Source organism: Lagenorhynchus albirostris, chromosome 2, assembly GCF_949774975.1.
Source record: "Lagenorhynchus albirostris chromosome 2, mLagAlb1.1, whole genome shotgun sequence".
Taxonomy (NCBI): Eukaryota; Metazoa; Chordata; class Mammalia; order Artiodactyla; family Delphinidae; genus Lagenorhynchus; species Lagenorhynchus albirostris.
The window spans coordinates 75891407-75916159 of NC_083096.1; the positions used below are offsets into that span (position 1 = coordinate 75891407).

Sequence of the window (24753 nt, forward strand, 5' to 3'; positions counted from 1 at the left end):
CCCTTCTGTTTCGTAACCCTCATCCTGCCAGAAGAAAGGCCCACCAACATCAGTTTCAGCTCCCAAACTTTCAGGACCATGAAATAAGATCAAATGTGACATTGTAATTCATGAGTTCTAAATCCTACTATTGTATCTTTTTTGTACCCTTACTCATCTTTGCCCCTGCTCTGCCTGGAATAATATGTGACAGACAAGTGACTTTTCTGAAGTGGTAGAAAGCTTCTCTCTGACCAAGAACCACCCCTGATTCCAAGCTTCCTGAGACCTCAGAAAGAGGAGCAAGATCAAACCCTATTGCGTGCCTTCTGCCTATGATATAGGTGGGATACCAATCTTCCAGCAATGTATATTCCTTTCAGCATCATGAATAAAGGATATAATTCATGGTCAAATGTAAATTTACTTTCTTTCTCTCTTTTTTGGTTATTTTTTAAAACTTGCTTTTGGTAACTATAGTTGATCAATGTTTTTGTTATGGTGGAGAGGGAGATAGTAGTGGGGTGTGTGTGTGTGTGTGTGTGTGTGTGTGTGTATGTGTGTGTGTGTGAATCTTTTACCTTTTTTCCCATTTGATCCAGGGTTTTAGGCTCTTACAGACTCTTACAATAAAATGTTTCATGAATCTTGCTTAAATTGGAACTGATACAATGGGTAAAAGAGTATATCTTAATTGTTTCAAATTCATATTCTACTAAATACTTACATCCCTTATGAGTCCTGTTGGGATATTTTAAAATACTGTTCTGATTTCTTTAATAATTTTAAAGGTAATAAAGGTATTATTGTTTCTAAAGTAAGTTTTTTTTTTTTTACAATATAGTTTAATTTTACTTAAAAAATCCAGCCTAAGTAAAATCTATATAACACAAATAAGCTTCTGGAATAAAAATTATTAGTGAAAAATTCTTAATGTTCTAGATATCTTTTTCCCCCTCTACTCACTTTTTAAAATAACCTTTTCTCATTGTGTTTCTTTATATTCAATTGTATGAGCCCTTTATGTATTTTGATATATCCCCTTATCAGACATATCATTTGCAAATATCTTCTCCCATTCAGTAGGGTATTTTTTTTTCATTTTTTTGATAGTTTCCTTCACTGTGCAAAAGCTTTTAAGTTTGATTAGGTCACATTTGTTTATTCTTTGCTTCTGTTTCTCTTGGCTGAGCAGACAGATCTCCCCCAAATGTTGTAAAACTATGTCAAAGAGTGTACTGTTTTTTGTATGTTTTCGTCTAGGAGTTTTATGGTGTCCAGTCTTACATTTAGGTCTTTAATCCATTTGAGTGAATTCTTGTATATAAAATGTTCTAATTTCATTCTTTTACACGCAGTTGTCCAGTTTCTCCAACACCACTTATCGAAGGGACTGTCTTTTACTCATTGTTTATTTTTGCCTTGTTTGTGGTAGATTAATTGACTGTATGGACATGGGTTTATTTCTAGGCTCTCTTTTCTGCTCCACTGATCTATATGTCTGTTTCTGTGCCAGTACCATACTGTACTTTTGTGTATAGTCTGTAGCCAGGGAGCATGATACCTCCAGCTTTGTTTTTTTTCTCGATTGTTTTGGTTACTTGGTGTCTTTTGTGATTCAATACAAATTTTAGGATTATTTGTTCTAGTTCTGGAAAAATGTCAAGGGTATTTTGATAAGGATAGCATTAAATCTGAAGATTGCTTTGGGTAGTATGGACATTTTAAGAAAATTAATTCTTCTAATCCATGAACATGGGACATCTTTCCATTTCTTTGTATCAACCAATTCCCTTCATCAACATGTTATAGTTTTCAGAGTATAGGCCTTTCACCACCTTGGTTAAGTTTATTCTGTGGCATTTTCTTCTTTTTGATGCAGTTTTAAACTGGATTGTTTTCTTGCTTTCTTTTTCTGATAGTCCATTACTAGTGTATAGAAAAGCAACAGATTTCTGTATATTAATCTTGAATCCTGTAACTATACTGAATTCATTTATTAGTTCCAATAGTTTTTGGTGGAGACTTTTGAGTCATATATATATATATATGATTTTATATATATATATATATATATTTATATATATACTATCATGCTGTCTGCAAGTAGTGACAGTTTTACTTCTTCCCTTCCAATTTGGATGCTTTTTATTTCTTTTCTTTTTTTTTGGTCTGATTGCTATGGCTAAAACTTCAAATTCTATGTTAAATAGAAATGGTGAGAGCGGGCAATCTTGTCTTTTTCCTAATTTTAGAGGAAAAGCTTTTAATTTTTCACCACTGAGTATGATGTTAGCTGTAGTTTTGTCATAAATGGCCCTTATTATGTTGAGATATGTTCACTCTATATCTAGTTTGTTGAGAGTCTTTATCATGAATTGGTGTTGAATTTTGTCAAATGCTTTTTCTGCATCTGTTGAGATGATCATGTGAGTTTATCTCTCCGTTTGTTAATGTAGGGTATCACATTGATTGATTTGTGAGTATTGAACTATCCTTGCATCCCTGAAATAAATCCCACTTGATCAGGAAGTATGATCCTTTTTACATATTGCTGAATTCCTTTTGTTAATATTTTGTTGAGGAATTTTGCATCTATGTTCATTAGTGATATTGACCTGTAATTTTCTTTTTTTCATAATGTCTTTGTTTGGTTTTGGAATCAGGCATATTGTGGCCTCATAGAATGAGTTTGGGTATGTTCCCTCCTCTTCAATTTTTGGAGTAGCTTGAGAAGAATAGGTATTAACTCTTCTTTATATTTTTGGTAGAATTCCTCTGTGAAGCTGTACTATTCTGTTTTGTTTGCTGGGAGTTTTTGGATTACTGATTGAATTTCAATACTAGTAATTAGTCTGTTCAAATTATGTCTTCCTGATTCAGTCTTGGAAGGTTGTATGTTTCTAGGAATTTATCCATTTCTTCTAGGTTGTCCAATTTGTCGGCATATAACTGTTCACAGTATTCTCTTATGATTGTTTGTATTTCTAGGATATCAACTCTTTTATTTCTTATTTTATTAATTTGGATCCTCTCTCTCTTGTTTTTTCTTAATAAGCCTGACTAGAAGCTTAACAATTTTTATTTTTTCAAAAAACAACCTCTTGGTTTCATCAATATTTTCTTTCTTTTTTTTTTTTTTTTTGCAGTATGTGGGCCTCTCACTGTTGTGGCCTCTCCTGCTGTGGAGCACAGGCTCCGGACGCGCAGGCTCAGCGGCCATGGCTCACGGGCCCAGTCGCTCCGCGACATGTGGGATCTTCCCGGACCGGGGCACAAACCTGTGTCCCCTGCATCGGCAGGCAGACTCTCAACCACTGCGCCACCAGGGAAGCCCAATATTTTCTATTTTTTGACCTCTATTTTATTTATTACCCTCTGATCTTTATTATTTCCTTCCTTCTGCCTTTCAGCTTTGTTTGTTCTTTTTAAAAATTCTTTTAGATAGTGGGTTAGTTTGTTCATTTGAGATTCTTCTTGTTTCTTGAAGTAGACCTGTATTGCTATAAACTTCCCCCTTAGAACTGATTTTGCTGCATCCTACAGATTTTGGAATGTTGTGTTTTTGTTTTCATTTGTCTCAAGGAATTTTCTGATTTTCTCTTTGATATGTTTGTTGCCCTATTGGATTTTAGTTGCATGTTGTTTAGTTTCCATGTGTTTTAATTTCTTCCATTTTTCCTTCTGTAATTGATTTCTAGTTTCATATTGTTGTAGTTGGCAAAGATGCTTGATATAATTTATATCGTCTTAAGTTTGTTGAGAGTTGTTTTGTGGCCTGGCATGTGATCCATCCTGGAGAACATTCAATGTGCATGTGAAAAGAGTGTGTATGTTTTGATGTAACGTTCTGTAGATATTCATTACTAAGGAATTTGCAGTTTTGTCTCTCACATTTAAGTATTTAATGCATCTTGAGTTAATTTTTGCATATGGTGTAAGGTGTGGGTCCAAATTAATTCTTTTGCTTGGGGATATCAAGATTTCCCAAAACCATTTGTGGAAAACACTGTCCCTTTCCCCACTGAATGGTCTTGGCATCCTTGTCAAAAGTCAAGTGACTATATATGGAAAGATTTACTTCCAGATTCTCTAGTTTATTTCATTGATGTATATGGCTGCCTTTATGTCAGCACCATAGGTTTTTCTTTTCCTAATCTATGATGGTTTTATTGTTTATTTCACAATAACCTGTTTCATTATTAAATTGGAATGCTATTTTATTAATGAATAGAAAATATGACCAAACTTGGTGTTTTGGAGTGTATTAAAATAATACCAAGGTAAATTTACAGTGTCACCTTGTTCAGCCATGTCTGTCTTTTTTTTTTTTAACATCTTTATTGGAGTATAATTGCTTTACAATGGTGTGTTAGTTTCTGCTTTATAACAAAGTGAATCAGTTATTCATATACATATATCCCCATATCTCTTCCCTCTTGTGTCTCCCTCCCTCCCACCCTCCATATCCCACCCCTCTAGGTGGTCACAAACCACCTAGCTGATCTCCCTGTGCTATGCAGCTTCTTCCCACTAGCTATCTATTTTATGTTTCGTAGTGTATATATGTCCATGTCACTCTCTGACTTTGTCACAGCTTACCCTTCCCCCTCCCCTTGTACTCAAGTCCATTCCCTAGTAGGTCTGCCTCTTTATTCCCGTCTTGCCCCTAGGTTCTTCATGACCTTTTTTTTTTTTAGATTCCTTATATATGTGTTAGCATACAGTATTTGTTTTTCCCTTTCTGACTCACTTCGCTCCGTATGACAGACTCTAGGTCCATCCACCTCACTACAAATAACTCAATTTCATTTCTTTTTATGGCTGAGTAATATTCCATTGTATATATGTGCCACATCTTCTTTATCCATTCATCTGTCGATGGACACTTAGGTTGCTTCCATGCCCTGCCTATTGTAAATAGAGCTGCAATGAACATTGTGGTACATGACTTTTTTGAATTATGGTTTTCTCAGGGTATATGCCCAGTAGTGGGATTGCTAGTTCGTATGGTAGTTCTATTTTCATTTTTTAAAGGAACCTCCATAGTGTTCTCCATAGTGGCTGTATCAATTTACATTCCCACCAACAAACACTATAGGGTTTTGATTACTGTAGATTTGTACAAAGTTTTGAGTCAGGAAGCATGAGACCTCCCTATGTGCTCTTCTTTTTCAAGAATTATTTAGCAATTTGGGATTCAATTAAGTTCCATATGAATTTGAGAATGAGATTTTCTGCTTCTGCAAGATACACATTTGGGATTTTAATAAGGATTGCATTGAAAATGTAGAGCTTTTGGATATTACTATTATTTTAACAGTATTGTATTTTAATCTATGAATTTGGGATGTCTTTCCAATTATTTACATCTTTAATTTTTTATCAGTATTTTTTAGTTTTTACTGTATGTGTATTTCACATCTTAGATTAAATTTATTCCTAAGTATTTTATTCTTTTTGATGCTCTTGTAAATAGAACTCTTATCTTAATTTTCTTTTTAGATGTTTATTATTTGAACATGGAAATACAACTGATTTTGTATCCTACAAATAGCTGGATTTTGTATCGAGCTATTTTGGTGAATTTGTTAATATAATAGATCTGGAATGAACATTTTGGTAGATGACTCTTTTTGAATTATGAAATTAGAACACTCTCTAACACCATACACAAAAATAAACTCAAAATAGATTAAAAACCTAAATGTAAGGCCAGACACTATCAAACTCTTAGAGGAAAACATAGGAAGAACGCTCTATGACATAAATCACAGCAAGATCCTTTTTGAACCACCTCCTACAGAAATGAAAATAAAAACAAAAATAAACAAATGGAACCTAATGAAACTTTAAAGCTTTTGCACAGCAAAGGGAACCATAAACAAGAACAAAAGACAACACTCAGAATGGGAGAAAATATTTGCAAATGAAGCAACCAACAAAGGATTAATCTCCAAAATTTACAAGCAGCTCATTCAGCTCAATAACAAACAATCCAATCCAAAAATGGGCAGAAGACCTAAATAGAAATTTCTCCAAAGAAGATATACGGATTGCCAACAAACACATGAAAGAATGCTCAACATCATTAATCATTAGATAAATGCAAATGAAAACTACAATGAGATATCATCTCACACCGGTCAGAATGGCTGTCATCAAAAAATCTACAAACAATAAGTGCTGGAGAGGGTGTGGAGAAAAGGGAACCCTCTTGCACTGTTGGTGGGAAGGTAAGTTGATACAGCCACTATGGAAAACAGTATGGAGGTTCCTTAAAAAAACTACAACTAGAAGTACCATATGACCCAGCAATCCCACTACTGGGCATATACTCTCCCTGTTTTTAAAGGACAGTTTTGTCAGATATAGAATTCTAGGTTGACAGAGTTTTTCTTTCAGCACTTTAAATATATCATATCTCACTGCCTCTTGGTCTCCAAAGTTCTGAGGAGAAATTGGCTGACAGTTTTATTGAGGATCCCTTGTACATTAGAGTCTACTCATTTCTTCTTGATTTCAAGATTCTCTCTTTTTACTGTTTGATTATGATGTGGGTTTCTTTGGATTTAACTTACATGGATTTGTTGAGTTTCTTGGATGTGTAGTTCTGCTTTTTCCAGAAGTCAGATAAATAGAATCATACAGTATGTAGCCTTTCAGAATGACTTCTTTTACTTAGCAATTTTCATTTAATATTCAACTAAATCTTTGTGTGCCTTGATAGTTAATTCCTTTTTATCACAGAATAGTATTCCATTGTGTGGGTCCACCACAATTTATTAACTGATTCATCTATTGAAAGGCATCTTGGTTGCTGCCAGTTCTTGGAAATTACAAATACAGCTGCTATAAACATTACTTTGCAGATTTTTGTGTGGGCATATTTTGAAAGCCATGGGGTAAATTTCTAGGAGGGCTATAACGAGATCATATGGTAAAATTATATTTAGCTCTGTAAGTTCTTGACTCAGTTTTTTTTTTTAACATCTTTATTGGGGTATAATTTCTTTACAATGGTGTGTTAGTTTCTGCTTTATAACAAAGTGAATCAGTCATACATAAACATATGTTCCCATATGTCTTCCCTCTTGCGTCTCCCTCCCTCCCACCCTCCCCATCCTACCCCTCCAGGCTGTCACAAAGCACCGAGCCAATATCCCTGTGCCATGCAGCTGCTTCCCACTAGCTCTCTACCTTACTACGTTTGTTAGTGTGTATATGCCCATGACTCTCTCTCGCCCTGTCACAGCTCACCCTTCCCCCTCCCCATAACCTTAAGTCCGTTCTCTAGGAGGTCCGCGTCTTTATTCCTGCTTTACCCCTAGGTTCTTCATGACATTTTTTTTCTTAAATTCCATATATATGTGTTAGCATACGGTCTTTGTCTTTTTCTTTCTGACTTACTTCACTCTGTATGACAGACTCTAGGTCTATCCACCTCATTACAAATAGCTCAATTTCGTTTCTTTTTATGGCTGAGTAATATTCCATTGTATATATGTGCCACATCTTCTTTTTTTTTCTTTTTTTTTATATGATATCACTTATATGTGGAATCTTTTTTTTTTAACATCTTTATTGGGGTACAATTGCTTTACAATGGTGTGTTAGTTTCTGCTTTATAACAAAGTGAATCAGTCATACATAAACATATGTTCCCATATGTCTTCCCTCTTGCGTCTCCCTCCCTCCCACCCTCCCTATCCCACCCCTCCAGGCTGTCACAAAGCACCGAGCCAATATCCCTGTGCCATGCGGCTGCTTCCCACTAGCTATCTACCTTACTACGTTTGTTAGTGTGTATATGTCCATGACTCTCTCTTGCCCTGTCACAGCTCACCCTTCCCCCTCCCCATAACCTCAAGTCCGTTCTCTAGGAGGTCTGCATCTTTATTCCTGCCTTACCCCTAGGTTCTTCATGACATTTTCTTTTTTCTTAAATTCCATATATATGTGTTAGCATACGGTATTTGTCTTTCTCTTTCTGACTTACTTCACTCTGTATGACAGACTCTAGGTCTATCCACCTCATTACAAATAGCTCAATTTCGTTTATTTTTATGGCTGAGTAATATTCCATTGTATATATGTGCCACATCTTCTTTATCCATTCATCCGATGATGGGCACTTAGGTTGTTTCCATCTCCGGGCTATTGTAAATAGAGCTGCAATGAACATTTTGGTACATGACTCTTTTTGAATTTTGGTTTTCTCAGGGTATATGCCCAGTAGTGGGATTGCTGGGTCATATGGTAGTTCTATTTGTAGTTTTTTAAGGAACCTCCATACTGTTCTCCATAGTGGCTGAACCAATTCACATTCCCACCAGCAGTGCAAGAGTGTTCCCTTTTCTCCACACCCTCTCCAGCATTTATTGTTTCTAGATTTTTTGATGATGGCCATTCTGACTGGTGTGAGATGATATCTCATTGTAGTTTTGATTTGCATTTCTCTAATGATTAATGATGTTGAGCATTCTTTCATGTGTTTGTTGGCAGTCTGTATATCTTCTTTGGAGAAATGTCTATTTAGGTCTTCTGCCCATTTTTGGATTGGGTTGTTTGTTTTCTTGTTATTGAGCTGCATGAGCTGCTTGTAATTTTGGAGATTAATCCTTTGTTGGTTGCTTCATTTGCAAATATTTTCTCCCATTCTGAGGGTTGTCTTTTGGTCTTGTTTATGGTTTCCTTTGCTGTGCAAAAGCTTTGAAGTTTCATTAGGTCCCATTTGTTTATTTTTGTTTTTATTTCCATTACTTTAGGAGGTGGGTCAGAAAGGATCTTGCTGTGATTTATGTCATAGAATGTTCTGCCTATGTTTTCCTCTAAGAGTTTGATAGTTTCTGGCCTTACATTTAGGTCTTTAATTCATTTTGAGTTTATTTTTCTGTATGGTGTTGGGGAGTGATCTAATCTCATACTTTTACATGTACCTGTCCAGTTTTCCTAGCACCACTTACTGAAGAGGCTGTCCTTTCTGCACTGTATATCCTGCCTCCTTTATCAAAGTAAGGTGACCATATGTGCGTGGGTTTATCTCTGGGCTTTCTATCCTGTTCCATAGATCTATATGTCTGGTTTTGTGCCAGTACCATACTGTCTTGATTACTGTAGCTTTGCAGTGTAGTCTGAAGTCAGGGAGCCTGATTCTTCCAGGTCCATTTATTGTTCTCAAGGTTGCTTTGGCTCTTCGGGGTCTTTTGTGTCCATACAAATTGTGAAATTTTTTGTTCTAGTTCTGTGAAAAATGCCAGTGGTAGTTTGATAGGGATTGCTTTGAATCTGTAGATTGCTTTGGGTAGTAGAGTCATTTTCACAATGTTGATTCTTCCAATCCAAGAACATGGTATATCTCTTCATCTATTTGTATCATCTTTAATTTCTTTCATGTGTGTCTTACAATTTTCTGCATACAGGTCTTTTGTCTCCTTAGGTAGGTTTATTCCTAGATATTTTATTCTTTTTGTTGCAGTGGTAAATGGGAGTGTTTTCTTGATTTCGCTTTCAGATTTTTCATCATTAGTGTATAGGAATGCCAGAGATTTCTGTGCATTAATTTTGTATCCTGCTACTTTACCAAATTCACTGATTAGCTCTAGTAGTGTTCTGGTAGCATCTTTAGGATTCTCTGTGTATAGTATCATGTCATCTGCAAATACTGACAGTTTTATTTCTTCTTTTCCGATTTGGATTCCTTTTATTTCTTTTTCTTCTCTGAATACTGTGGCTAAAACTTCCAAAACTATGTTGAATAAGAGTGGTGAGAGTGAGCCACCTTGTCTTGTTCCTTATGTCAGTGGAAAGGCTTTTAGTTTTTAACCATTGAGGGGAATTTTGGCTGTGAGTTTGTCATATATGGCCTTTATTATTTTGAGGAAGTTCCCTCTATGCCTACTTTCTGTCAGGTTTTTAACATAAATCAGTGTTGAATTTTGTCGAAAGCTTTCCCTGCATCTGTTGTGATGATCATATGGTTTTTCTCCCTCAATTTAATATGGTGTATCACGTTTACTGATTTGCGCATGTTGAAGAATCCTTGCATTCCTGGAATAAACCCCACTTGATCATGGTGTATGATCCTTTTAATGTGCTGTTGGATTCTGTTTGCTAGTATTTTGTTGAGGAGTTTTGCATCTATGCTTATCAGTGCTTTTGGCCTGTAGTTTTCTTTGTGACATCCTTGTCTGGTTTTGGTATCAAGGTGATGGTGGCCTCATAGAATGCATTAGGGAGTGTTTTTCCCTCTGCTATATTTTGGAAGAGTTTGAGAAGTATAGGTGTTAGCTCTTCTCTAAATATTTGATAGAATTTGCCTCTGAAGCTATCTCATCCTGGGCTTTTGTTTGTTGGAAGATTTTTAATCACAGTTTCATTTTCAGTGCTTGTGATTGGTCTGTTCATATTTTCTATTTCTTCCTGATTCAGTCTTGGCAGGCTGTCCATTTCTAAGAATTTGTCCATTTCTTCCAGGTTGTCCATTTTATTGGCATAGAGTTGCTTGTAGTCATCTCTCATGATCTTTTGTATTTCTGCAGTGTCATTTGTTACTTCTCCTTTTTCATTTCTAATTCTATTGATTTGAGTGTTCTCCCTTTTTTCCTTGATAAGTCTGGCTAATGGTTTATCAATTTTGTTTATCTTGTCAAAGAATGAGCTTTTAGTTTTTTTGATCTTTGGTATCGTGTCCTTCATTTCTTTTTCATTTATTTCTGATCTGATCTTTATGATTTCTTTCTTTCTGCTAACTATGGGGGATTTTTTGTTCTTCTTTCTCTAATTGCTTTAGGTGCAAGGTTAGGTTGTTTATTTGAGATGTTTCCTGTTTCTTAAGGTAAGATTGTATTGCTATAAACTTCCCTCTTAGAATGCTTTTGCTGCATCCCATAGGTTTTTGATCACCCTGTCTCCATTGTCATTTGTTTCTAGGTATTTTTTTATTTCCTCTTTGATTTCTTCAGTGATCACTTCGTTATTAAGTAGTGTATTTTTTAGCCTCCATGTGTTTGTATTTTTTACAGATCGTTTCCTGTAATTGATATCTAGTCCCATAGCCTTGTGGTCAGAAAAGATACTTGATACAATTTCAGTTTTCCTAAATTTACCAAGGCTTGACTTGTGACCCAAGATATGATGTATCCTGGAGAATGTTCCATGAGCACTTTAGAAAAATTTGTATTCTGTTGTTTTTGGATGGAATGTCTTATAAATATCAATTAAGTCCATCTGTTTAATGTATCATTTAAAGCCTGTGTTTCCTTATTTATTTTCATTTTGGATGATCGCTCCATTGGTGAATGTGGGATGTTAAAGTCCCCTACTATGAATGTGTTACTGTCGATTTCCCCCTTTCTGGCTGTTAATATTTGCCATATGTTTTGAGATGCTTCTATGTTGGGTGCATAAATCTTTACAATTGTTATATCTTCTTCTTGGATTGATCCCTTGATCATTATGTAGTGTCCTTCTTTGTCTCTTCTAATAGTCTTTATTTTAAAGTCTCTTTGTCTGATATGAGAATTGCTAACCAGCTTTCTTTTGGTTTACATTTGCATGAAATATCTTTTTCCATTCCCTTACTTTCAGTCTGTATGTGTCTCTAGATCTGAAGTGGGTCTCTTGTAGACAGCGTATATACAGGTCTTGTTTTTGTGTCCATTCAACCAGTCTGTGTCTTTTGGTGGGAGAATTTAGTCCATTTACATTTAAGGTTATTATCGATATGTATGTCCCTATTCCCATTTTCTAAATTGTTCAGGGTTTGTTATTTTAAGTCTTTTCCTTCTCTTGTGTTTCTTCCTAGAGAAGTTCCATTTGCATTTGTTGTACAGCTCATTTGGTGGTGTTGAACTGTCTCAGCTTTTGCTTGTCTGTAAAGGTTTTAATTTCTCCATCAAATCTGAATGAGATGCTTGCTGAGTAGAGATATCTTGGTTGTAGGTTTTTCTCCTTCATCACTTTCAATATGTCCTGCCACTCCCTTCTGGCTTGAATAGTTTCTGCTGAAAGATCAGCTCTTAACTTTATGGGGTTCCCTTGTGTGTTATTTGTTGTTTTTCCCTTACTGCTTTTAATATGTTTTCTTTGTATTTAATTTTTGACAATTTGATTAATATGTGTTTTGGCGTATTTCTCCTTGGATTTATCCTGTATGGGACTCTCTGTGCTTCCTGGACTTGATTAACTATTTTCTTTCCCATATTAGGGAAGTTTTCAACTATAATCTCTTCAAATATTTTCTCAGTCCCTTTCTTTTTCTCTTCTTCTTCTGGGACCCCTGTAATTCGAATGTTGGTGCATTATTGTTGTTCCAGAAGGCTCTGAGACTGTCCTCATTTCTTTTCATTCTTTTTTCTTTATTCTGCTCTGCAGTAGTTATTTCCACTATTTTATCTTCCAGGTCACTTATCCGTTCTTCTGCCTCAGTTATTCTTCTATTGATCCCATCTAGAGTATTTTTCATTTCATTTATTGTGTTGTTCATCATCGCTTGTTTCCTCTTTAGTTCTTCTAGGTCCTTGTTAAATGTTTTTTGCATTTTGTCTATTCTATTTCCAAGATTTTGGATCATCTTTACTATCATTATTCTGAATTCTTTTTCAGGTAGACTTCCTATTTCCTCTTCATTTGTTAGGTCTGATGGGTTTTTATCTTGCTGCTTCGTCTGCTGTGTGTTTTCTCATTTTGCTTATCTTACTGTGTTTGGGGTTTCCTTTTTGCAGGCTGCAGGTTCATAGTTCCCGTTATTTTTGGTGTCCATCCCCAGTGGCTAACTTTGGCTCACTGGGTTGTGTAGGCTTCCTGGTGGAGGGGACTAGTGCCTGTGTTCTGGTGGATGAGGCTGGATCTTGTCTTTGTGTTGTGCAGGTCCACGTCTGGGGGTGTGTTTTGTGGTGTCTGTGGTCTTATTATGATTTTAGGCAGCCTCTCTGCTAATGGGTGGTGTTGTGTTCCTATCTTGCTAGTTTTTTGGCATAGGGTGTCCAGCACTGTATCTTGCTGGTCGTTGAGTGAAGCTGGTTGCTGGTGTTGAGATGGAGATCTCTGGGAGATTTTCACTATTTGATATTATGTGGAGCTGGGTGGTCTCTTGTGGAGAAGTGTCCTGAAGTTGGCTCTCCCACGTCAGAGGCACAGCAGTGACTCCTGGCTGCAGCACCAAAAGCCTTCATCCACACGCTCAGAATAAAAGGGAGAAAATATGGAAAGAAAGAAAGAAAGATAGATAGAAAGGAAGGAAGGAGGGGGCGAGGGAGGGAGGAGGGAGGGAGGAATGGAGGAAGGAAGGAAGGAAGGAAGGAGGCAAGGAAGGAAAGAAAGAAGGAAGATAAAATAAAATTATATAAAGTAAGATAAAATAAAATAAAATAATTAAAATAAAAAATAATTATTAAGAAAAAGAAATTTTTAAAAAGAGAAAAAACAAAAACAGACGGAGAGAACGCTAGGACAAATGGTGGAGGCAAAGCTATACAGACAAAATCTCACACAGAAGCATACACATACACACTTCACAAAAAGAGGAAAAGGGGAAAAAATAATAAATCTTGCTCTCAAAGTCCACCTCCTCAATTTGGGATGATTCATTGTCTATTCAGGTATTACACAGATGCAGGGTATATTAAGATGATTATGGAGTTTTAATGTGCTTTCTCTGAGGCTGCTGGGAGCGATTTCCCTTTCTCTTCTTTGTTGGCAGAGCTCCAGGGGCTCAGCTTTGGATTTGGCCCTGCCTCTGCGTGTAGGTCGCTGGAGGGTGTCTGTTCTTCGCTCAGACAGGACGGGGTTAAAGGAGAAGCTGCTTCGGGGACTCTGGCTCACTGAGGCCGTAGAAGGGAAGGTTACAGATGAGGGGCAAGCCTGCGGCATCAGAGGCCGGTGGGACGTTGCACCAGCCTGAGGCATGCCGTCTGTTCTCCTGGGGAAGTTGTCCCTGATTCCGGGTCCCTGGCAGTGGCGGGCTGCACAGGCTCCCTGGAAGGGGGTTGTGGATAGTGACCTGTGCTTGCACACAGGCTTCTTGGTGGCGGCAGCAGCAGCCTTAGCGTCTCATGCCCGTCTTTGTGGTCCACGCTTTTAACCGCGGCTCGCGCCCATCTCTGGAGCTCCTTTAAGCAACGCTTTTAATCCCCTCTCCTCGCGCACCAGGAAACACAGAGGGAAGAAAAAGTCTCTTGCCTCTTTGGCAGGTCCAGACTTTTCCCCGGACTCCTTCCTGGCTAGCCATGGCGCACTAACCCCGTGCAGGCTGTGTTCATGCCGCCAACCCCAGTCCTCTCCCTGCACTCCAACCAAAGCCCGAGCCTCAGCTCCCAGCCCTGCCCGTCCCACCTGGTGAGCAGACAAGCCTCTCGGGTTGGTGAGTGCTGGTTGATACCAATCCTCTGTGCGGGAATCTCTCCGCTTTGCCCTCCGCACCCCTGTTGCTGCGCTCTCCTCCGCGACTCCAAAGCTTTCCCCCTCCACCTCCCGCAGTCTCCGCCCGCGAATGGGGTTCCTAGTGTGTGGAAACCTTTCCTTCTTCACAGATCCCTCCCACTGGTGCACGTCCCATCCCTATTCTTTTGTCTCTGTTTATTCTTTTGCCCTGCGCAAGTACGTGGGAACTTTCTTGCCTTTTGGGAGGTCTGAGGTCTTCTGCCAGCGTTCAGTAGGTGTTCTGTAGGAGTTGTTCCATGTGTAGATGTATTTCTGGTGTATCTGTGGGTTGGAAGGTGATCTCCGTTCCTTACTCTTTCACCATCTTCCCGATCACCCCCTATAAGAATTTTTATATTTCACTTATCTTTTCTGTAAGTAATCCTCTTATTGTGCTGTCAGCTCTGTCAGCCCTGTCTGTCCAGGAAGCAGTCACCTGCTCCTCCCATGCTAAAGTCCAAACAGTTTTTCTCCTCAGAATTTCCCACATTTTAACCTAAGTTTCTTTATTTTTCTTGTTGACTTTTTGTGAAGTGACCTAACAGCCCATGTACTTTCACTGTCTTGGAAAGACTGCTATGAGAAGTGTATGATTCATTTCATTTTTTACCTCATGTTCTTCTTACTCTCACTAGCACACACCACATGGGATCAGTTCATATTTTTGTCAGCCCTTGAAATCACTCCTTTAAATATTCTGATCTCACATTTAGGGAATACAAAGCTAGGATTTATAAACCCTATTTGCAACTGAAAAGTTAGTGCTGATGGCTATTCATTTTCTTATAAGGACTTAGCCTGACATTTGGGTAAACTGCCACAAGGAGGAATGTGATATTTAAACCAGAGATTTTCCTATTGTCTTAAACAGCTAACCATAGTGTTAGTAAAAGGAACCAGAGATTATATCATATTTTAATACAGAATAATAAATATTTATAAATGTTATTTTTTCCACCAACAAAATTAACATGTTAGATTTTATTGGATTGGGATTTTTTTGGTATTTAACAATATTTAGAGGAAGGCTTGAGTCCAAATACCTAGTAACAATTATATTGTCCTGTTTCTATACTATGTTCTAAATTTCTGCTTAGATTAACTCTCATTTCACCACATAAAAATAACTGTCTATGATAGTCCATTTTATTATTTCTTTATACCTAATTCAAGTTGGGTGTTCTTATTAGCTTTCTCCTTAAAACTTTTGGAAGTGACTTAAAATAGAATTGATATAAAAATTCTTTTTAAAAATGAAGCATGGTGTTAGGGACTGTTCTAATTTCATTATTTTACATGTAGCCGTCCAGATTTCCCAGCACCACTTATTGAAGAGGCTGTCTTTGCTCCATTGTGTATTCTGGCTTCCTTTGTCATAGATTAGGTGACCATAGGTTCCTGGGTTTGTCTCAGGGCTTTCTATCCTGTTCCATTGATCAACGTTTCAATTTTTGTGCCAATACCATACTGTCTTGATTACTGTAGCTTTGTAGTATAGTCTGAAGTCAGGGAGACTCATTCCTTCAACTCCACTTTTGTTTCTCAGAACACTCTCTAACAACATAAACAAAAATAAACTCAAAATGGATTAAAGACCTAAGTGTGAGGCCAGATACTATAAAACTCTTAGAGGAAAGAATAGACAGAACACTCTTTGACATAAATTGCAGCAAGATCTTTTTTGACCCACCTCCTAGAGTAATGAGAGTAAAACCAAAAATAAACAAATGGGACTGAATGAAATGTAAAAGCTTTTGCACAGCAAAGGAAACCATAAACAAGATGAAAAGACAACCCTCAGGATGAGAGAAAATATTTGCAAAGAAAGAAACAGAAAAAGGATTAAACTCCAAAATATACAAACAGCTCATACAGCTCAATATAAAAAAAACCCAAAACAACAACAAAAAACCCAATCAAAAAATGGGTGGAAGATCTAAATAGACATTTCTCTAAAGAAGACATACAGATGGTCAAAAAGCATATGAGAATATGGTCAACATTGCTAACTATTAGAGAAATGCAAATCAAAGCTACAGTGAGGTATCACCTCACATTGGTCAGAATGGCCATTATCAAAAAGTCTACATATAATAAATGTTGGAGAGGGTGTGGAGAAAAGGAAACCCTCCTGCATTGTTGGTGGGAATGTAAATTGATAAAGCCACTATGGAGAACAATATGGAGATTCCTTAAAAAACTAAAAATAGAACTACCATATCACCCAGTAAGCCAACTAGTGGGCATATACCCTGAGAAAACCATAATTCAAAAATGCACGCCAATGTTCTGTGCAGTACTATTTACAGTAACCAATACATGGAAGCAACCTAAATTTCCATCAACAGAGGAATGGATAAAGAAGATGTGGTACATATATACAATGGAATGTTACTCAGTCATAAAAAGAATCAAATTGGGTCATTTGTAGGGACATGGATGTATCTAGAGACTGTCATACAGAGTGAAGTAAGTCAGAAAGAGAAAAACAAATATTGTATATTAACACACATATGTTGAACCTGAAAAACGTTTGTATAGACAGTCTTATTTCAAAAGCAGAAATAGAGACATGGATGTAAAGAGCAAATGTATGGATACCAAGGGGGAAAAGGATGGTGGTGGGATGAATTGGGAGATTGGGATTAACATCTATGTATAAAATAGATAACTAATGAGAACCTACTGTATAGCACAGGAAACTCTACTCAGTGCTCTGTGGTGACCTAAATGAAAAGGAAATCCAAAAGATAGAGGATATATGTATACATATAGATGATTCACTTTGTCGTACAGTATAAAGTAACACAATATTGTAAAGCAACTATGCTCCAATAAAAATAAAAAAAATTAAAAACAAACAAAAAGCAAAGGAAGGATAAAGGATATATAGAAAAATAAAATAAAACCTTTCATGGAGTGGTGTTGAAAATCTTCTAAATAAAATGAAGCAAATGACATCCTCAACCATCAAACACAACTTGAACTTGATATTTTGTCTTTATTTGATTAACAATTTATTATTTAACTAATTGTATACTTTCTGTCACCTGTGCTAAGTGCTTTATATAGTTTCTTCTTAAAATTTATTTCTCATAACAGTTTAAAAGTAGGTACTATCATTACTACTATGTTATTATCATCACTATCTCTTTTACTACCATCCACTTTTACCTAATTTATCATAGTCTGACCAATTTTAGGATTTCTATCTGTCTGACTTTGAAATCTGGACAAACTCATTCCTCATTAGTTTTTTAAGCTAAGTATGATCCTCCATTTTTTTTTTTTTTTTATTATTCTGGAGACCTGGAGCTTGCTCTCTTTAGGTTGTCCATTTTTTTTTAAACATCTTTATTGGAGTATAATTGCTTTACAATGGTATGTTAGTTTCAGCTTCACAACAAAATGAATCAGTTATATATATACATATGTTCCCTTATCTCTTCCCGCTTGCGTCTCCCTCTCTCCCACCCTCCCTATCCCACCCCTCCAGGCGGTCACAAAGCACCGAGCTGATCTCCCTGTGCTATGCGGCTGCTTCCCACTAGCTATCTACCTTACGTTTGGTAGTGTATATATGAAAAACCTAGGGGTGAAACAGGAATAAAGACAGAGACTTACTAGAGAATGGACTTGAGGCTATGGGGAGGGGGAAGGGTAAACGGTGACAAAGCGATTAAGAGGCATGGACATATATACACCACCAAACGTAAGGATCCTCCATTTTTGATTGAACTGTTGCATAGATGCATATGACTGTCGGGGGCCTGTGGCTTTTGTGTGTCAATGCTGGGATGAGGGTGGATTATCATTGGGATTTTTCTTCAAGAAGGATTATATTGAGATGTGATCAAATATCGAGAGAATAACAGTAAAACATCTACCACCTCCAGTCCCAACTTTGACGATTGGCCAGAAATGTTGTTGTAAAACATCTGGTCTGGAATGGAGGAAGAATATTTTCCCTCTAATTAAGGAATAGATAGACTTGTCTCTTGTTCCCTTTTCAAAGTAACATTTTAAGATTCTTTACTCATTAGTAGATATTCTTTGGAGAATCTTTTGAAAAGAAAAACACAAAAGTAAAAATTATCTGTAATTACACCAGTAAATCACTCTTAGCAAATTATATGCATTTCCTGTCTTTTCTCGAATGTATGTTAATCAAAATCTCATCATGTTTTACATATGATTTAAAATTATAATTTGATAATATTAAAACAACTTGTAAAAATGCTCTTTGATGATCTTAAGGATTCAACCATAAGAATGTACTGTAATTTGTCCAATTCAGCAAGATTGTGGAAAGTTGGTGGAGAGTGAGCCTGACACTCAGAAATAAAAGCAAAAGGCAGAAATTCAAGGGTACTTGCAGTTACCTTTTTTTCCCTACAAATATCAGGAATATCTTACCATAATTCTCATTTACTTATTTTTATTTCTTCCCTATTTTATTGTGGAATCTTAATTTTCATGATTATTCTGTTCAATGGTGTATAACATATAGTAGTAATATGTGAGATAAAATGTTGAAGCAAAAATTGGACAAAATTTAAAAAAATGTTCTTTCCTGTCATTTTTCTTATAGTAATAATTCATAGTAAAACCCCCAGAAAGCTACAGAATAGAGACAGTAGTCCTCATTGCAGCATTTCATGTAGTTGATCTTGAGGAAGTCTTGAGTGTTCAAGTTCACCACTGCAACCAATAAAGTGACTGCTGCCTGACATGTTGGGGGCACCAGGCTTGCTGTGACTTTGGTGCTTTGACTATAATGATTTGTGCCCTTTTTGAGAGATGTGTCCTCAGTGGGAATGACCCCAGGTATGAGCAAAGCTGGAGTAACTGACACTGCAATCGCATTTGAGCAGTTAATTCTCAAATTTTTTGATGACAGAAATTAGACATTTCTCTAAGGATTTATGTCTAGGATGTGATGTGAAACTATGGGGAGTAGTAACTGATCTGTTGAGTAAAGTTCCTTCTGTTTGTTCTCTGAAATACTCTATCTGATCCATCTGGTGATGACATTGCTTGTAGACACCCTTCCTGAAGGTGCTCTAGTCATGGCTCTGTCCCTGGATGGTCATGGCCAATGGTAGTCTGGATTAAAAGCTTTTCCTTACTGACAGGAACAAAACAGTTCTGGGAACCCAACCTGTTTAACTGATGGGATGTGATGCTGGGTTGACTCAGTGATCCTTCACTTTCCAGAGCATAGCTGGTGACTGTTTCATAGGTTTCAAGGGCTTCCTCTTTCTATTCCTTTCCTCCTCATTCTCCTCTTTTTCCTCATTTCCCATTATAAAACCACAGTCCTGAAAAGTTTCCTGATTATTTGACCAAGACAAGGAAGAGCATTTAGCAACATCACTTTAAACTTTTAATTTGCAGCTAGTCAGCTCAACTGACTGCAAGAATTTTTAAAAATATGAAAGAACTAATCACTAAATGCATTGACATGAAAATGTACAAAATTGGACAGTTAGGAGTACACGTTGGGGAGCAAAGGGTAATATGGAAGGTTGAGGAGACTGGAGGGCTGAAGGAGAAGACAGAAAATGAGCATGAAAATACATTTTTAAAGTTACTGTCTTTTAAAGACCTAAAACATATCTGGAAAGAGTAAAAGAAAGCAAATAGATCAGCCCTAAGTTTGTAATTCCCCTAGATTTCAGACTTTTAGTGCTCTGATCCTCTCTCCCCTCCCCAAACCTACTCTCAGTCACTTATATATGATGGTTTGAGTCTTAAATGGTATCTTACATTTATTTTTGGTTTCACACAATTTAAATCTGATATTTATTGGTGGAATAAAAAATATTTATTTTCTTGATAAAGGAATTTTAAGCCTATGACAGCAGTCTAGGGGAGTGTTGGGGTCAGGTGAGATGGGACATCCTGATTCTATTAAAAATGTGTTACCACATTCTACAGCAACATAAAGCCAGTGTTAAAATTTTTTCTTAAATGAGACAGGGCCGCTCACCAGCCATGACCCATAAGAAAAGTTTCAGTGCCCAAGGGGAAAGAGGATACTTCAGGTCCAGGACTGAAAAGGCAGAAATGAAATCTTTTGCCAGGGTTGGAGAACATACTAGGGCATTGTTTCCTGAACTTCAGTTATTCCCTAAAGACTCATTATATTTGTTATAATTACACATCACAAGTATCATGTAATATTAATTTTTTTACTTTAAATTCACTTTAAACTAACTTTTTGAATTTTTAATCGGCCATAGGGAATCAAGTGCATGAAATGGAAGAAGAAATATTCAATTTACATATATATATATGTATATATACATATATATATGAATAGAGAGAGAGAGACATACACACACACACACAGCAAGAGAGAGAGAGAGACAAGAGACAGAGAAAGAGACAAATAGAGAGAGAGAGATTAGGAAGGCTGGAATGAGGCCTTCCAGCCTCATGACTATATGAGGCCTACCCACTTACAGAGGGCAAACTCCTTTACTCAGGGCACTGTTTTAAATATTACTCTCATCCAAAAGCATCCTTAGAGAAAAAGCCCGAGTAAAGATTGACCAAATATTTGAGAAAGCTGTTCCAGTCAAGTTGACCCATAAAAATTTTCAAAAATTCCTTCCAGCACATGGACAAATTGTATGAATAAAGTAGAGCACAAAATAGGTTAATTTCACTTATATTCTGCTGTGATCAATATGGAAGAATCTAAACATAGGATAAAATTATAATAAAATTATTATGAATGATTAAGAAGTAGTGTATGTATGGCAATTAACATGAAACACTGAATTATTAATAAAGAGATTTCAACTATCCCTTGAATTTACCCCTAGATGTGATGAGAATCAATGTGTTTAAATAATTCATAAATAATAAATAGATTTAAAACTAGTTATTTGAATGGCATTGCATATTAGAGAGGGTTTCCAATGATTTCAAAGGGACAGGAAGCCAGAGAATTTAAACATTCCTGTGAGCTTTCTTCAAAAGTTGAAGAATCCGAAGAGGTCCTTTGGGAGAAATTAGGAAGGAGCAGGTGCTATGTCATGTTTGGGAGGTATGAGTAAAAGGCTTGGTTTCTATTGTAAGTCTAGGTTCTGATCTGCCAGCTGATTGGAATTATGGTAGGTGATGTTACGCTTTTAGTGAAATCCTTGTGGGTGGAAGTGAAACAGATTTATAAAGTTCATAGGAATCTGACTGTTAGATGTTCTTAATTTGAAGGAGCAAAGCAGTGAAAGGAGGACCCTAGAGGTCAGCACTTTACTAAACGTATCTAAGTATCCTGATGGGAAGTCATCTGAGATCATCTGCAAACTTCCCTCAGTCCATTTTAGGAGAGTAGAAGAGATTTCACTTAACAAGTTGTGGATCAAGACGAAATGTATTGTAAGAAGAACTTGAGATAAAGAGAAAGGTGTCACCATGTAGCCAGGCCATTTTCAAACCAGTATGGACTACAAAATGGCGACATGTTAAAGTGCAACTAAGCAGACAGTTTTAGAAGTCAAAGAAGGTGAAAGATAGAAAAGGGTCATCTTCCCCAATCAAGAAAGGGAACACTTGCCTACAAGTTAAAGAACCACCGAAATTCTTCCACTACCATATACCACTGAAACGGAGAGCTAAGGCAGGGACTCTGTGAGTCACGAGAACATAATCCATTGAGGAGATGCTGGCGCAGGACATTTCCCGTTTTCAGAGTCCCTGCCAAGCCAGTTATGGATGGATTTGCATTTGGGTTGGGAAATGACTGCACGAGGCCAGTTTGGACAGCTCCGCTTCCCCCTGGGTGGGGCAGCAAGCCCCAATAAAAAGGTCCTCTGCTGCACAACAGCTATCCTCCTGCTACTCGAGTTCTGATTGACTTTGGAGAACCTGGTGAGTCTGATTCTTCAGTTCAACTTTGCTCTCGGGCCCCCGAATGTTGAGTTTATGCTACAGACAGCAAATTTGATGGGTCCAAAGTTATGATAATGGGTATAATGCTACATAGTGGATGGGAACTTGGAATATGGGCACAATGTTATATTGTATTTACTAGATTTCTGATACCTAGCTTGAATTCCTCTACTGAAAAAGAAATTAAGAGGAAATTTTGACATGAAGGGATAAAGAGCAAATGATTTACCTTTTTCTATGCCTATCTCTTGGACCTCTGTTGTGATTTCAGAGGCAGATATCTTGGAATGTGTGAGGCTTTTACATACATCTTGATTGCACTTTGCTCTGTACAGTCATCCTGTCGGGACCTCATGAGAGAAAATGGTGGTAGGAATTGCTAGTGAGCCTGTCCAGCATTTTAAAACTTGTGATGGTGTGTTTTGAAGATGTTGTTTTCATAAAAATAACAAAATAAAATAAACAAAACAGAAAACATCTCTTGTTTCTTTCAAGCAAAGATATTTCCTTTGGAAATGTTGTATGAGAAAAGAGAAGGTTGTCTCTGGGCTGATGAATAGATTTGCTAAAGAACGAGAGAGAAGTCAGAAATTTATTAAAAGGTATTAAAGAGATTAAAACCCATACTTAGAGATTGGAGAGATACTGCATATTTAAGTTATAAAAGATTTGGGTCTTCCCTCTGAAGGAATTCCTCCTTGTGAACACGGTCAAATACTTTCTTTCAGATATTAAGACTCCAGAAAGATGTCTTCTCAAGAGCAGCAGTGCAAGCAGCAGTGCAAGATACCTCCAGTGTGCCCAACAAAGTGCCCTGATCCTTGCTCACCTAAAAAGGGTACAGACCCTTGCCAACCTGTAAAGTGCCCTGTGAAATGCACTCCTGAGCCACCTCCCGAGCAATGCCAGCAGAAGTGCCCACCCAAGGACAAGTAACAGCTTCAGGTTTTATCTGCCTCTGGAAAGGATAAGGACAATCAGCTCATCTAGTTCCACAGCTCCATCTTCATCTTCTCTTCAAAGCCTATCATGGATACAGGAGAAGCTTTCCACCCTTCAGCCTGCAGTGTGCGTGTGGGGATTCCTGACGGTCAGAGGTTTCCTATCTGAGTCTGCTATGCTGCTTCCCTCTGGGAGGTATCCGAAAAAGCATCCCAGAGCCTCAGAGGGAAGAGCAGTATCTCTCCTCCTGAGCGCCCTCTGAGGATTCTCCCACTGTCTTCTGTGTGTGTCTGTCATCTAGGCAGCGGTTTCTGCCAGATGAGCAATTGTTACTTATCCTCCATTTCCTGAATAAAATACAATTTTTTTTGTGATGGTAAAAGTATTTTGTTTCTTTGAAAACCTGCTTTTAGCAATATCATATCATAATTTTGGTTGATTTCTATCCTTCTTCGATCCAAATTTCAGGCTCTCACAACCAGTGTTATGTGAATTTTGAGTTATATCGATGATTATTTGTATATAATTTCAAATCCAGGGTATTTTCTTAATTATTGCTTGACTGATTTGAGGAACAATTATTTAACTCCTCAGAAGTTCAATCCCTTTACTAAAATGCGGGGAAAATCACCTTTACAGTGCCAACTGGCTTAGGCATAAAATTTACATGAATGTGTGTAATTCAGTTGCCACAATGCTGGGCACATAATTAGTACTTTGTGAGGTGGCAAGTCATCATTATCTCTGTCATCATCACTGTCACCACCATCACCACCATCACCATGTTTGCTCTAGCAGGAAAGAGGCTCAGACATACCGAGCACAGCACATACGGAGATTCTTAAAGTATATTACAGTTTCATATTCTGTGTTCCTTTTCTTTTCCAACTTAACCGTATTTATAACATCATGTGACACATTAAATGCTTTGGGAAATTATTGGGATATTCTGCATAAAATTATAGTAGTTCTGAATTCATGGGTAGTACAAATAAAGGGAAGTGTAAAGGGTCCTTGCCAGGCAAAGTGCTGCCTGCTCTCCATGTACACAACACGTTCTTCTTACTGCAAAACTCAACAACCTCAGTGTCTTATTATATTTTCTCACATCTGAAATTACTTTCCTGACAGATTTGACCCCACTTTGGGGGGACACTTGGGTTTCCAATGTTTACCTAGATTTACAAAATGACTGTTGCTATGCAACTTGTTTTCTAAGTGTATAGCTTACAGATCCAGTAAGCCGTGAAAAAGGTTGTGTTCTTTAAGCATATCTCTTCTTGTGGTCCTAGAAGTAAAGGAGTCCAAGATGCCAGAACTGCAGGAAAAAAGAAGATGTCCAATTGCTGCCCAACGCTTATCAGACTATTACACGAGGGAGAAATCAACACTGATATTTGGGAGTTGTCTCTCCTCTAGCTAGTGTTATTTGACCTGACACAGAAATTACTCTTTGAGGTGGGAGGCTTCTATAAAAAATCTTTAAATTATGGCATTGGCTTAGAGTCT

The 24753-nt window shown here is 37.2% G+C and overlaps 1 long non-coding RNA gene across 1 annotated transcript; it reads left to right on the top strand.

The window, feature by feature from the left end:
- The first annotated feature begins 22146 nt into the window (after nucleotides 1-22146).
- LOC132515955 (uncharacterized) lies at nucleotides 22147-23626 on the top strand. Its single transcript, XR_009539210.1, has 2 exons — nucleotides 22147-22281; nucleotides 23031-23626. It is a non-coding gene; the product is annotated as an uncharacterized LOC132515955 (long non-coding RNA).
- Nucleotides 23627-24753: the final 1127 nt, after the last annotated feature.